General features: G+C 38.5%; 1 long non-coding RNA gene across 1 annotated transcript; it reads right to left on the bottom strand.

Annotated features, from left to right (window-relative positions):
- Nucleotides 1-3,608: 3,608 nt before the first annotated feature.
- Nucleotides 3,609-8,835, bottom strand: LOC126615210 (uncharacterized). Its single transcript, XR_007620674.1, has 2 exons — nt 8,760-8,835; nt 3,609-3,777 (listed from the first exon to the last, which is right to left on the bottom strand). It is a non-coding gene; the product is annotated as an uncharacterized LOC126615210 (long non-coding RNA).
- Between the last annotated feature and the right edge of the window lie 3,498 nt (nt 8,836-12,333).

The raw sequence follows: 12,333 nt of genomic DNA, 5'->3' as shown, positions 1-12,333 counted from the left end.
GTGCAAGTGTTGTGGGGAGTTCTTATATGTTGAATCTTAAACAATGTTGCTGAAGTTGAAACTTCATTTTTTTTTTTTGGCTCTTGATGTAATTAACCTTGCTACATCTATTTTGTCATTGTTATTTCTTGCTTACCTAGAACTTCTGTGCTTAAATTGTACCTGGTTGGGTTACTTTGGTGTTCGTAATTGCATTGTCTCTTCATTGTATATTTCTTGCCAGTTTGTGTGCTTACTTGTTCATCACTTTCTTCCTTTGTAAGACATGACAAAATGGGAGAGAAAAATTTAAATTTAAATTTTAACAAACCAATGTGTTGTGTTCTTATTTAAATTCTTGGAATAAGCATTGATGGTATCACTTGAGTGTACTATGTTGTATTAACCTTATAACCTATGATGAATCTCACTTGTCCCTTGCCAAAAAATGTGTGTTGCTGCAAGAGTTGTTACTTGTTCTTCTCTTGTCACTGCATGGTTTCTTAAGTGTTGTGTTGGTGAAGTGTGAATCTAGTTATAGGTTTGGGGTTATTTTGTCAAGGAAAGCCAAAATGGGAGATTGTTAAGTACTAGGTTTAATGTTTGGCTTCCCTAGTAAAAAAATTGTAAATGTTACCACACATGCTCATAATTTAGAGTTATGATATAATGCTGATCTGAGATTTCTATTGGGATTGAACTTGTCAAAGCACCAGCCTTCTACAAGGTTTGAATCATACATTTGCATATTCATATCATGCTTATTTTTCCAGATTCCTTTTGTTTAGTGCAGTTGTCTAGTTAGAAATTTCGTCTGTTGTCCATCTGTCTAGGCATGCAAATTAAGAAAGCCCACATGGGCCATCTGACACCTTTTCCTGTGCATGGATCTCTCACCCTTGATATGGAAAGGTCTATTTGGCTTGTGACACATGTCTCATTATTACCCTGTCTGAAACTTTCATCTCTCCCATTAAAAGGGTTCTCAAAGATTCATTTATTATTTGGCTAGGTTATTCACATTTCAAGAAGAAGAGTCATTTAGCCTAGAGCTACCTCTTAAGCTTCCAAAATGAAACTCTAGCCACAAAACTATCTCATGCACAAACACCCAATCACTACATGTTAGGGTTGCATTGTTTTAATGGTTTTGCATTAAGCTTTTGGTCTAAACCTAAGTTTCATATCCTTCATGGACCAATCTCTTGGATTCATGTTAGGTTCTTCTTTAATTGTTTAACTGGAGAACCTGACCAGTCATCTGAATCCAGATCTCATAAGCATATAATAACATCATATCATTGATCATGTTGATCTCAGTGCCACAAGGTGACGAGTTCAAGAAGAGCTGCCACTTCATGAAGACCAAAGGAGTCAGTCTCGTGTAAGGCATGGTTGCACAAAGGTAAAGCAACTCCATAGATAGAGATCTAGGAATTGAGCTTGTGTGGTGCTTGTATGAACCTTTATTTACACTATTGGATTGGACTCAGTGAAGAGTCCCTGATTTTTTAACCCAGAGGTGGGTTTTTCCGGCCAAAAACTTCCTTGTGTTCAATACTTTACAAAGCTTCATTTATAACCTTTGTTGGACTTAAACATTGTAGGGTTTGCTAGTATTGACACTTTATTAACCAAGTGAACTTAACTTAAGTACTAAGACTAAAACTTAACCGAAGTTCACATTGTTAAGTTTTAACTTTTTAAGTTTGGTTGGTTATATGCTTGTGGGCTTCTAACAATTTGTACTCAATTGACTAATATGGTTGACTAGGCAGTACAATTGGTTTTAATTTTTTTTTTTGGTAGGGTATTCCATCTGGTACCAATTTTAACATTTGTCTTTCAAGTATAACATACCCTAAAATAAGAGCCTAGTGAAAAAAAAAACATTAGTACATTACTACAAATTATCAAATGTTCAAGAATTTGGATTTTATGAGATTTAGAGGGTTTAAAAAATCTAAACAGCCATGTAACCATCGTCTAAGCATAGAAGATGCAATCACAACCATTTATGTGTGATTTCACATTTTTTAGGCTTGTACATTAATGATTATGTATTTTATTTATTTTGACTCCCTTAAAAAGACTATTCATGACGGTTTGTATGGTTTTAAAAATTCAAACAACAATGTACTCATCCTCAAAGCTTAGAGGATGTGATCACAAGTGCTTGCATTATTTTTCACATTTTTCGCACTTAATTATTATAATTTTTAATGTGTTTGGTATTTTAAATTACTTGATATTTTTATTTTTAATGTGTTTTATAATTTTTTTAACCTCACTCTGTGCCTATAGTATACTATAAAAGTAAATAAATAGATAAAACTTAATTTTTTAAAATTTATATAGAATAAAAATACAATAATACATATTTAATATACAATATATACATACACTATGACTTTTGTATTTTATTGTAAGTTTTTTTATTACTTTAAAAAATTAAAATAATCAAAATAACTTTTTTCTTAATGTGTCGAAACGTGTGAGATCCCACATCGCCCAGGGGTGAGAATCCTGTAAGCCTTATATGTATATTCCTATCTCTACCTAGCACAAGGCTTTTTGGGAGCTCACTGGCTTCAGATTCCATTGAAACTCCGAAGTTAAGTGAGTTCGGGCGAGAACAATCCTAGGATGGGTGACCCACTGGGAAGTTCTCGTGTCAGTTCCTAGAAACAAAATCGTGAGGGTGTGGTCGGGGCCCAAAGTGGACAATATCGTGCTACGGCGGAGTCGAGCCCGGAATGTGGTGGGGGCCCGGGTCGGGATGTGATAATTTGGTATCAGAGCCAATCCCTGGCCGGAAGTGTGCCGACGAGGACATTGGGCCCCTAAGGGGGTGGATTGTAAGATCCCATATCGCCCAGGGGTGAGGATCTTGTAAGCCATATATGTATATTCCCATCTCTACTTAGCATGAGGCCTTTTGGGAGCTCACTGGCTTCAGATTCCATTGGAACTCGGAAGTTAAGCGAGTTCGAGCGAGAGCAATCCTAGGATGGGTGACCCACTAGGAAGTTCTCGTGTGAGTTCCTAAAAACAAAACTGTGAGGGTGTGGTCGGGGCCCAAAGCGGACAATATTGTGCTACGACAGAGTCGAGCCTAGGATGTAGTGGGGGCTCGGGCCGGGATGTGACAAAATGAGTTACCCACGTGTCAACCTCGTGTAAACCGATCAAGGACTCGTTATTAACGGGTTCTCATCGTGTGACATGATTAGTTATCATGTTACCCAAAATCAGTTATTTCCTATCGTTTATGTATTGTGTTAACAATCCAAATTTAAATCCAATAACCAAATTAATTAAAAAAAAATCTTTTATGTCTTTCATATTCTTTCATAGTGTTCCACAAGTTTCATGGTGTCGGCTTAGTGGATTTTCAATATTTATCGAAATCTAAATATTTTTAGATTAAAATGTTCATAAAATTAAATTAGGATAGTCTACATATTTTTTTAAAATAGTTATTTTAAGAAAAAATGACACACCTCGATCCAGAGGATCCAGGTGTGCTGGCCGTCACGTGAGCGTGACGTAACCATAAGTGCGACACGGAAGCGAAACAACAGCATACATAAGAAGGAATTCAAACCAACTATAGCAGAACAACCTACTAGAATGACAGGACGAGTTAAGATAAACACATAAATTCAGAGCATAGGTTTAAGTGCAGTCAAGTAGGACAAAAATAAAAGTACATCACCCTCAGGTGAGTCCTACATGTCAAGTGTCTGTCAGAATGCCGGAAATAGACCTCGAGAGCCACCAACTGCTAACTAGAACCTGGAGGGGCGCAAAACAAAATGAGTGGGTCAGTAAAACTAAATATTTTCCAAAACATTTCGTTAAAAACATTTCTAACCCCTCACCGTAAAACCTGTATACTTTCCCAGAAAAATAGTATATAACACATATATATATCATCAAGAGCTCAAATCACAATCCATCATAATAACATCTCAGAGATGATATGCCATGCCCAAAATATAATCAGAATGCATCAATATCAATCAGGTGAAATAATAAATCAACCGGAGACCCTACAATGGTCCTGTACGGCTGATTCTAAAGCTCAACATCCCACTCAGCTGGAGTCACCACAGTGACTGGTGCGAAATATATAAGCACACAAATTAAACCCTCTTTTTATCAAATGTAGTAAAGTATGTAAGTAGGGATCGTTCTAGGCCGGGGATTAGGAGGGATTGCTAAATCACTTGGAAACTGACTTGAAAACGTAAAAACAAAGTTTAAGACACTAAACTAGACTCAAAGAATGCAAAACTATACTTTAAAATACTAAGATAAACAAAAAGATTCAAAACAGCAAATAAACACTCAAAACTGCCTTAAAGACACTTTCTGGGCAGTTTTGAACACCTAACACTAAATTGGACGAAATTGGGTTATGACTTGACTCAAGACACTTAAAAACACAAACTAAAGTGATTACTAACTAATCTAACACTTTGAAATAAATGGGAGATTGGTTCTTGACGAATTTGAAAACAAAACAAACTTTGTAAAACAAAACAGATTGTAAATGAATTTGAATGGAACTTATGGATGGAAGGCTAGCTAGGAGGTTCTTCTCCACACATGTCACACTTGCATACAAAACGATTTCCAGTTGCTTTTCGATAAACTATGAATACTCAACGCCCCAAATTAACCGTGAACTGCACTAATTAACCCTCAGTTTTTCCACAAGTTATTAGGTTGGATGATTGCATACGACAACCCAAAACATTCCCTACATGTTCCCTACATGAATTGCATAATAGAGATACAAGCAAGAATCATTAAGTTCTATGAAAAACATAAGCATTGACGAGGCACTCGTTACTATGATTTGCATGAAACTTATGCCAAGAATTTACTTAACGTGATTGTGACTAGCAACCTTCACTACTTGTGAATATAAGTTCATAACGATTAGGTGAAACTCCCTTATATTCTAGCGTCAAATTCATGCATGAAAATTAAGCGTGCACTCTCAACCAACATACACAAATCAGTTTTTATACGAACGGATAAGTAAATTGAATTCACAACTTATGAATCACAACTGGATGTAATCAAATCATATTGCAAGCATGAACATAGTTTCGAATCACCCCCTAACTAAGAGGGGTTTAGTTCCTCATACTTACAAAGCAAAGATGCATAAATTTAGACATTAAAAACAAAGATAGAAAACACCTAGAAACGCTCCAACACTCCCAAGGCTTGGGCATAGGCACGGCATAAGATGTTCCTTCTCTTTCCTTCCTTGCAAGCAGCGGCACTAGAGGTTTTGGATGGTTTTGGGTGGTTTTTATGGTGTAGAATGGATGGGGAATGGTATGGAAAGGTTTAGGATTGATGGGTGGTGTGGCTAGGGGTGGTTTTTGGCTGAAATTAGAGAGAATGGTGGTGGGAAGTTTCGGCCAAAGCAAGGAGAAAATCTGTTGTGTTGATGAATATGGGAGGTGGTATTTATAGGCTTGAGAGAGGACCACTCCATTTCCTTTGCATGTGCAGCTTGTGTGGGTATGAGTTGTCATGTTTCCCCTTTACATTTATACACACATGCTTCATTATTTCAACCATAAAACACACCAATTTTCTGCACATGCCTTGTGCTTTTCTTCCACTTTGCATGTGGGTTTGCTGCCATGTTTCTTTGCTTTGCCATTACACTTGCACACATACATGTTCTTTGCATCATTTCAACCACAAAACACACACATTTTCTGCCATGTTTCTCCTTTACATTTACACACACACATGCTTCATCATTTCAACCACAAAACACACACAATTCCTACCCATGTGTGTGTGTTTCCTTTGCCCATTGAAGGGAAATCTATGAGATTCATGGATGGGATTTCTAAATGACTATCATGCATATACAAATCAAATTTAATATACGAAAACAGCGGAAGCATTTAAAACAAATTATCAAAGCTATAGTCATGCAAATCCCCTTCAAGGTTCATAGGTTTATATATAATGCATCAAATAAAATTTTAGAGAAAAAAACAAAGTGAAGGTTTAGTCTTATACCTCTTGATCTAGACTTGAGACCAAGGATGGACCACCTCCAAGCCCTTTGTTCCTTGAACTCCTTGAGCCTAGCTTCCCTCTTTGCCTCCTTCACTTTGATAGAATGAGTGCTCCTAGGTTCTCTTCAAGTTTCCAAAGTAGGAAACCTCTAAAGATCCTCACCCACTAGTGTAGTGAGAAGGATGAAGGAATAACCAAAGGGTGAAAGATATGTTAGTAAAATCACCCCAAGGTGGCCGGCCTTTGTGTAGTTCTTAGAGAGATATTCTTTTGCCTCTTTGTTGTTTTAACCACACAAAAACCCTTATGAACAATATCTTATAAAGTTCCTTATATAGACAAAAGAAACCTAGTCAACAACTTGACTAAATATCTCACCCTTTCCACCTAAAGTGGCCGGCCCTCTTTGTGTTGTTTGGGCTTTGGGCTTTCATTTATTTCAAGTCATCCAATGCTTGAATAAAAGCCCAATGGGTTTAGGCCCAATGGGCCCAATTAAACCCGAACGTTTCTTTAAGCCCAAAACGATCCTTATCGCTTTTATGATTTCTTTAGACTTTCTAAATTAATCACAACACATAATTAATCCAATTAATTGTTTCCATCATCCATTAATTACTCACTACAATAGTGTATTGGTGAACAATCTTTTAGGTTCTAATTAGCAAGGCAGTGAGGTGATTGGCACCAATCCAATTGATTATATTTAATCCAATCACTTAGTGAATTAAAACTTCCTTTCAATTTACCTTTCTTCTTTGATGACTACATTTAATCATCTAGAAGAACTCACAAGCTATGAGTGACATCTAACCATATGTCATAGCTACCCAAGCTAATGTAGAAGTTTATTCGGAGAACCTATTCAGTTGGAATTACAATGTAATTCAATCCTTCTCTAAAACAATACTCTCAATCACATTACTAGGGTATGGATATATTATGTCAAACCCCTAATGTGATTATTCCTTCTTATATGATTCAATTGAGTCGTATAGGAACGCTTTCCTTTATTACGCTCGATACTTCGGCCGAAGATTCCCGAATCATATCTTAGAGTATTCTTCCTCTCTTATCGAAGATTAGAGATCCCTTGTTGCGCATACACTTGCCTTCATGACTAAGTGGCTTAACCCCAATCATGCCGTGGACACCCGCGGATGGGATGACTTTGACACAATCAAAGATTAAGTACTTAGCCACAAGACAACGACGATGCCTCAGGTTAAAGGACTACTTACATTATTCCAACCATTAAAGTTACTTGCTTGACATGTGAGTAGACCTCCATGCAAGTACTCTCGTTCGATTGCGTTCAGTGAACTCATTCCCTTAATGAGCACCTACATACTAGTCCTAGTGTCACAACACGAATGGAATGAGACTTTCCATCCTTCCATTTGAAGCGGACACAGTATGTACCGGTCTACGCATTGTCAGTGTCCCTCCGACAATCCAATGACCAGGAACCTTTTTGGACATTTGGTTATGTGAAGAAGGTCTCTGTAATCTAACATCATTAGATTACTTCTTCAATCGATCCATTGTCCATGGATACACTATTTAGGACATATATCGTTTATTGAGATAGTCCTAATTCGTGTCTTTGGCTTTTGATGTATAAGATTCATCTATACATCCATTCATTTGTCCTGAAAGGTTTCTTCCAAAGATTGACTTTCAGGGCATATTTCCAACACCCATGTGTGTGTGTTTTTCCTTTGCATTTGCAGACACATGTTCTTCATTATTTCAGCCAACAATCTACCCATTTTCTGCCCATGTGTGTGTGTTTCCTTTGCCCATGTGTTGCCTTTCTCTTTTTATTAGCCAAATCTGCTTAGCCCTTTTCTGACCTTTCAGTGTTACAATGCCCATAACTTCTTCTAGAAAACTGAGATTAACAATCCGTAAATTGCTCCAGAAAATAGACATCCGTAGCTTTCCACGGATATAAGGCTCATTCTCCCATTCATTCTGAGCTGTTTGTAACATGCTTCCAAAGTCAGATAATCTGCACAGGCAGTTTTGACGAATTTGTTACTTAATAATTCACTTGTGCTACTTTTCTTTTCTTTGCTTGATAAATCACACAAAACACAAAAACATAGTAAATAGCTCAAAAATATAAGGAACTAACTAAGAAAAGACAAGTGAATTTTATGTAAAATATATATAAATATGAGCTTATCAGTGACCTATACGGCCCTGCCGGAGTCACCAACTGTGACCTGTACGGCACTACACTGCACATCACTCGGAACTACGTATAGTAGTCTGTACGATGATAGGTGTATAAATACGCTCTAGTGCTTTTCTCAACAATCATCAGCGCGCATAACTAAGGTCACCCACTAGTCGGAATCACATCTAGTGATCTGTACGACTAGCATGTCGGAACCCTTACATGGTCTGTACGACATCCACCTACTTGGATCCAAGGCGAGCGTGCGGTGTGGTGAATAACAATATAAGCACTAACACCTAAGTGCAGGTTATGAGCTTTCAATGTAATTCATATAAAATAACTCATCTAAATAATAATAAAACTCACCTGTGCGTCCACCGCGTCAATTCACATATATATGCATCAATTCTCAATTCAAATATCTCAACATTTGCATGCATGGCAATTTAAATCATAATTTTCATATAAATGCATTTTCTGGGAAAAACAGTTGTATATAGGTAATACGAAATCAAAACTGCCCACTCACTGATAAGTCGATGGGTCGTAACCCCCGTGACGTCCCTGGATGCGCTCGTCCTCGGGATAGGTGTCACCTATATGCAAAACAACTATAAAAACGTTAATTTAAACACATAACCAATAATTCGAAATAACTTCTCATACGATGCTCAATTTGGGTATATGAATATACCACATCGACCTACTCGACGTCACGGATCTCGAGAAATTTTTAGAAAAATTTTTGGAGGTCCCACGCGCCATGGGTGGCACGGGTCCACGTGCCCCCCACGCGCACCTTCTTCCTCAGCCAGTCGTTGGACTGGTTTTTCCGGCGGCCGATTTCCGGCCAAACTTTGACCTCCTTGTTCTCCTTCGTTTCTCAACCAATTTCTTCGTATTTTATACCAAATTGAAGCCCCAAACACGTAGAATCACGATAGACTAGTTTAAGGCTCTAAAAATCAAGAAATCTCACCGGAAAAATCCCAAGAAAATTGGCCAAAGTTGAACCACGTGATCCCGACGTCCAAAACCTTCAAACGAAGCACTCCGAGCTTCCTTGGGACCTCACAAAGCTTACTACAAGCTTAGAATTCCCTGAAAATCAACATTTTATGTTTGCATGAATAGTGACCAAAAATGGAGGTTCGGGTTTCACGTGATTCCGCGGGTTTCACGTCCTGAAACTAGTACCAATCGACTTAAAACATCTCAAGGATGAAGATTCTTACCTTGGTTGCTTCGATCCACTGCGTTTTTGGGTGATTTTGGGTGAGGCCGTACGTTTTGGGTGAGAGAGAGAGATAGAGGGTCGTGAGGGAGAGAGACAGAGAAGACACGGGGAAGGAGAGAGGGAGAGAGGTCCTGTGTGTGGTCCAATCTAATCCACACCATCCATTTTCATCCTAACCATACAAACAAAATGTAAACCAATTTTCTCTATCCCCAAAACTTATTATAATTTAAACCAAATAACGTTACACACACATACCTTAGTAACGTCAAGGGTAAATCCGTCAATTCACGTCCCCGATAGAAAATCTCGGGATAGGCTGTGACAATCTCTCCTCCTTATATAATTTCATCCCCGAAATTCCCATAACCAATTAAACCACTTAATACTCATAGAATAATCTTGGGTACATTTCTCTCATACGATCTTCTGTCTCCCAGGTAGCTTCTTCTACGGAATGGTTCCTCCACAACACCTTCACCAAACTCACCGTCTTGTTCCTTAGAACCTTATCTTTCCAATCCAATATAGTGACTGGTTCCTCATCATATGTCAAATCCGGATTAATCTCTAACGGTTGAGGAGGGATCACATGAGAAGGATCAGAAATATAATGTCGAAGCATAGAGACGTGGAACACATTATGGACCTTAGATAACTCCGGGGGCAACTCCAACCGGTAGGCAACTTCACCAACTCTTTCAGTGATCACATAAGGTCCAATATATCTCGGACTTAGCTTCCCTCTTTTTCCAAATCGTACCACGCCTCTCCAAGGTGACAATTTCAAAAACACCCAATCGCCCACATTATACACTCGATCAGTGGCATGTCGATCAGCTAAACTCTTCTGTCGATCCTGGGCTGCTTTCAGGTTAGACTTAATCACCTGAACATTTTGAGTTGTCTCATCCACAATCTCGGGGCCTTCTAACACCCTTTCACCAACCTCAGACCAACATAATGGCGTACGACACGCCCTACCATAAAGTGCCTCGAATGGTGACATACCAATGCTTTAGTGAAAACTGTTGTTGTAAGCAAACTCCATCAAGTCCAGACGATCATGCCAGGAATCACCAAATTGTAATACTGAAGATCTCAACATATCCTCAAACGTCTGAATAGTCCTCTCTGATTGCCCATCAGTTTGAGGATGATAAGCTGTGCTATAAAGTAATTGCGTACCAAGAGCTTCTTGAAAAGCCACCCAGAATTTAGAAGTAAATCTTGGGTCTCGATTAGAAATAATGTTCACCGGAACTCCAGGATACTTCACAATCTTCGTAATGAACAGTTTAGCCAATTTATTCAGAGGGTACTTTTCCCTCACTGGAATGAAATGCGCTGACTTGGTAAGTCGATCCACAATCACCCAAATACCATCGAATCCATTTCGTGTACGAGGAAGTTTATACACGAAATCCATGGTTATATTTTCCTATTTCCACTGGGGAACGGGAAGTGGCTGCATTCTCCCGAATGGCTTCTTTCTTTCTGCTTTAACTTGCTGGCAGATAATACATCTACTCACATACTCAGCAATTTCTCTTTTCATACCCGGCCAATAATAAAATGGTCGAATGGTATGATACATTTTAGTTCCTCCCGGGTGCATCGCATAAGCTGAACAATGCGCTTCATCCAAAATTTCCTTCTTTAATTCTTCATCATTCGGAACATACATTCTATTTTCCTGCATAAGCATACCATCTGATTCCCGAATTCTGAGGTCTTTCTTTTTCCCTTCACTTCTTAATTGAACCATTTCCTGAATTTCCTCATCCACCATCTGAGCTTCGAGTATGCGATCAATCAAAACTGGCCTGACTTGAAAACTAGCAAGAAAGGCTCCACTTCGATCTTCCAACTCCAACCTTACTCCAGTTGCCCTTAGCTCAGCAAGAAGAGGAACACGGCTAGCATATAAGGCATTGAGTTTGCCTTGAGGTTTCCTACTCAGTGCATCAGCTACCACATTAGCACGACCCGGATGATACTTAATAGTACAATCGTAATCACTTAGCAATTCCATCCACCTTCGCTGACGAAGATTAAGATCATGCTGAGTAAACAAATACTGAAGACTCTTGTGATCAGTGAAGATTTTACACTTCTCACCATATAAATAATGCCTCCAAATCTTCAAAGCGAAGACAATAGCTGCCAATTCAAGATCGTGAGTAAGATAATTCCTTTCATGATTTTTCAGCTGCCGAGAAACATAGGCAATCACTCTATTATGCTGCATCAAAACACATCCCAAACCATTCAACGAAGCATCATTATAAATCTCAAAATTACCGCTATCATCAGGAAGGACCAATACTGGGGCATGAGTGAGGCAATATTTTAATTGCTGGAAACTCCGCTCACAATTCTCATCCCACTCGAATTTAACATCCTTCCTGGTCAACTTCGTTAACGGCAAAGCAATCATAGAGAAATCCTGAACAAACCGTCGATAATAACCTGCTAAACCAAGAAAACTTCGTACCTTAGTGACGGTTCGAGGTTGCTCCCAATTCTCCACTGCCGCTATCTTTTGAGGATCAACTTGGATTCCTTGAGCCGATACAACATGCCCCAAAAATGCCACTTCAGTCAACCAAAATTGACATTTACTGAACTTAGCATACAACTGATGCTCCCTCAATTTCTTTAATACCAAGTTCAGATGTCGAATATGATCTGCTTTAGATTTAGAATATACCAGAATATCATCAATAAAAACAATAACAAATTTATCAAGATATTGCTGGAATACCTCATTCATCAACCTCATGAAAGCTACAGGTGCATTAGTCAACCCAAATGGCATAACCCGAAATTCATAATGTCCGTAACGGATTCGGAAAGCTGTCTT

Source organism: Malus sylvestris, chromosome 3 (genome assembly GCF_916048215.2).
Source record: "Malus sylvestris chromosome 3, drMalSylv7.2, whole genome shotgun sequence".
Classification (NCBI taxonomy): Eukaryota; Viridiplantae; Streptophyta; class Magnoliopsida; order Rosales; family Rosaceae; genus Malus; species Malus sylvestris.
Note: the sequence above shows the minus strand (reverse complement) of the source record. Positions and strands in the feature narration are given on the sequence as shown.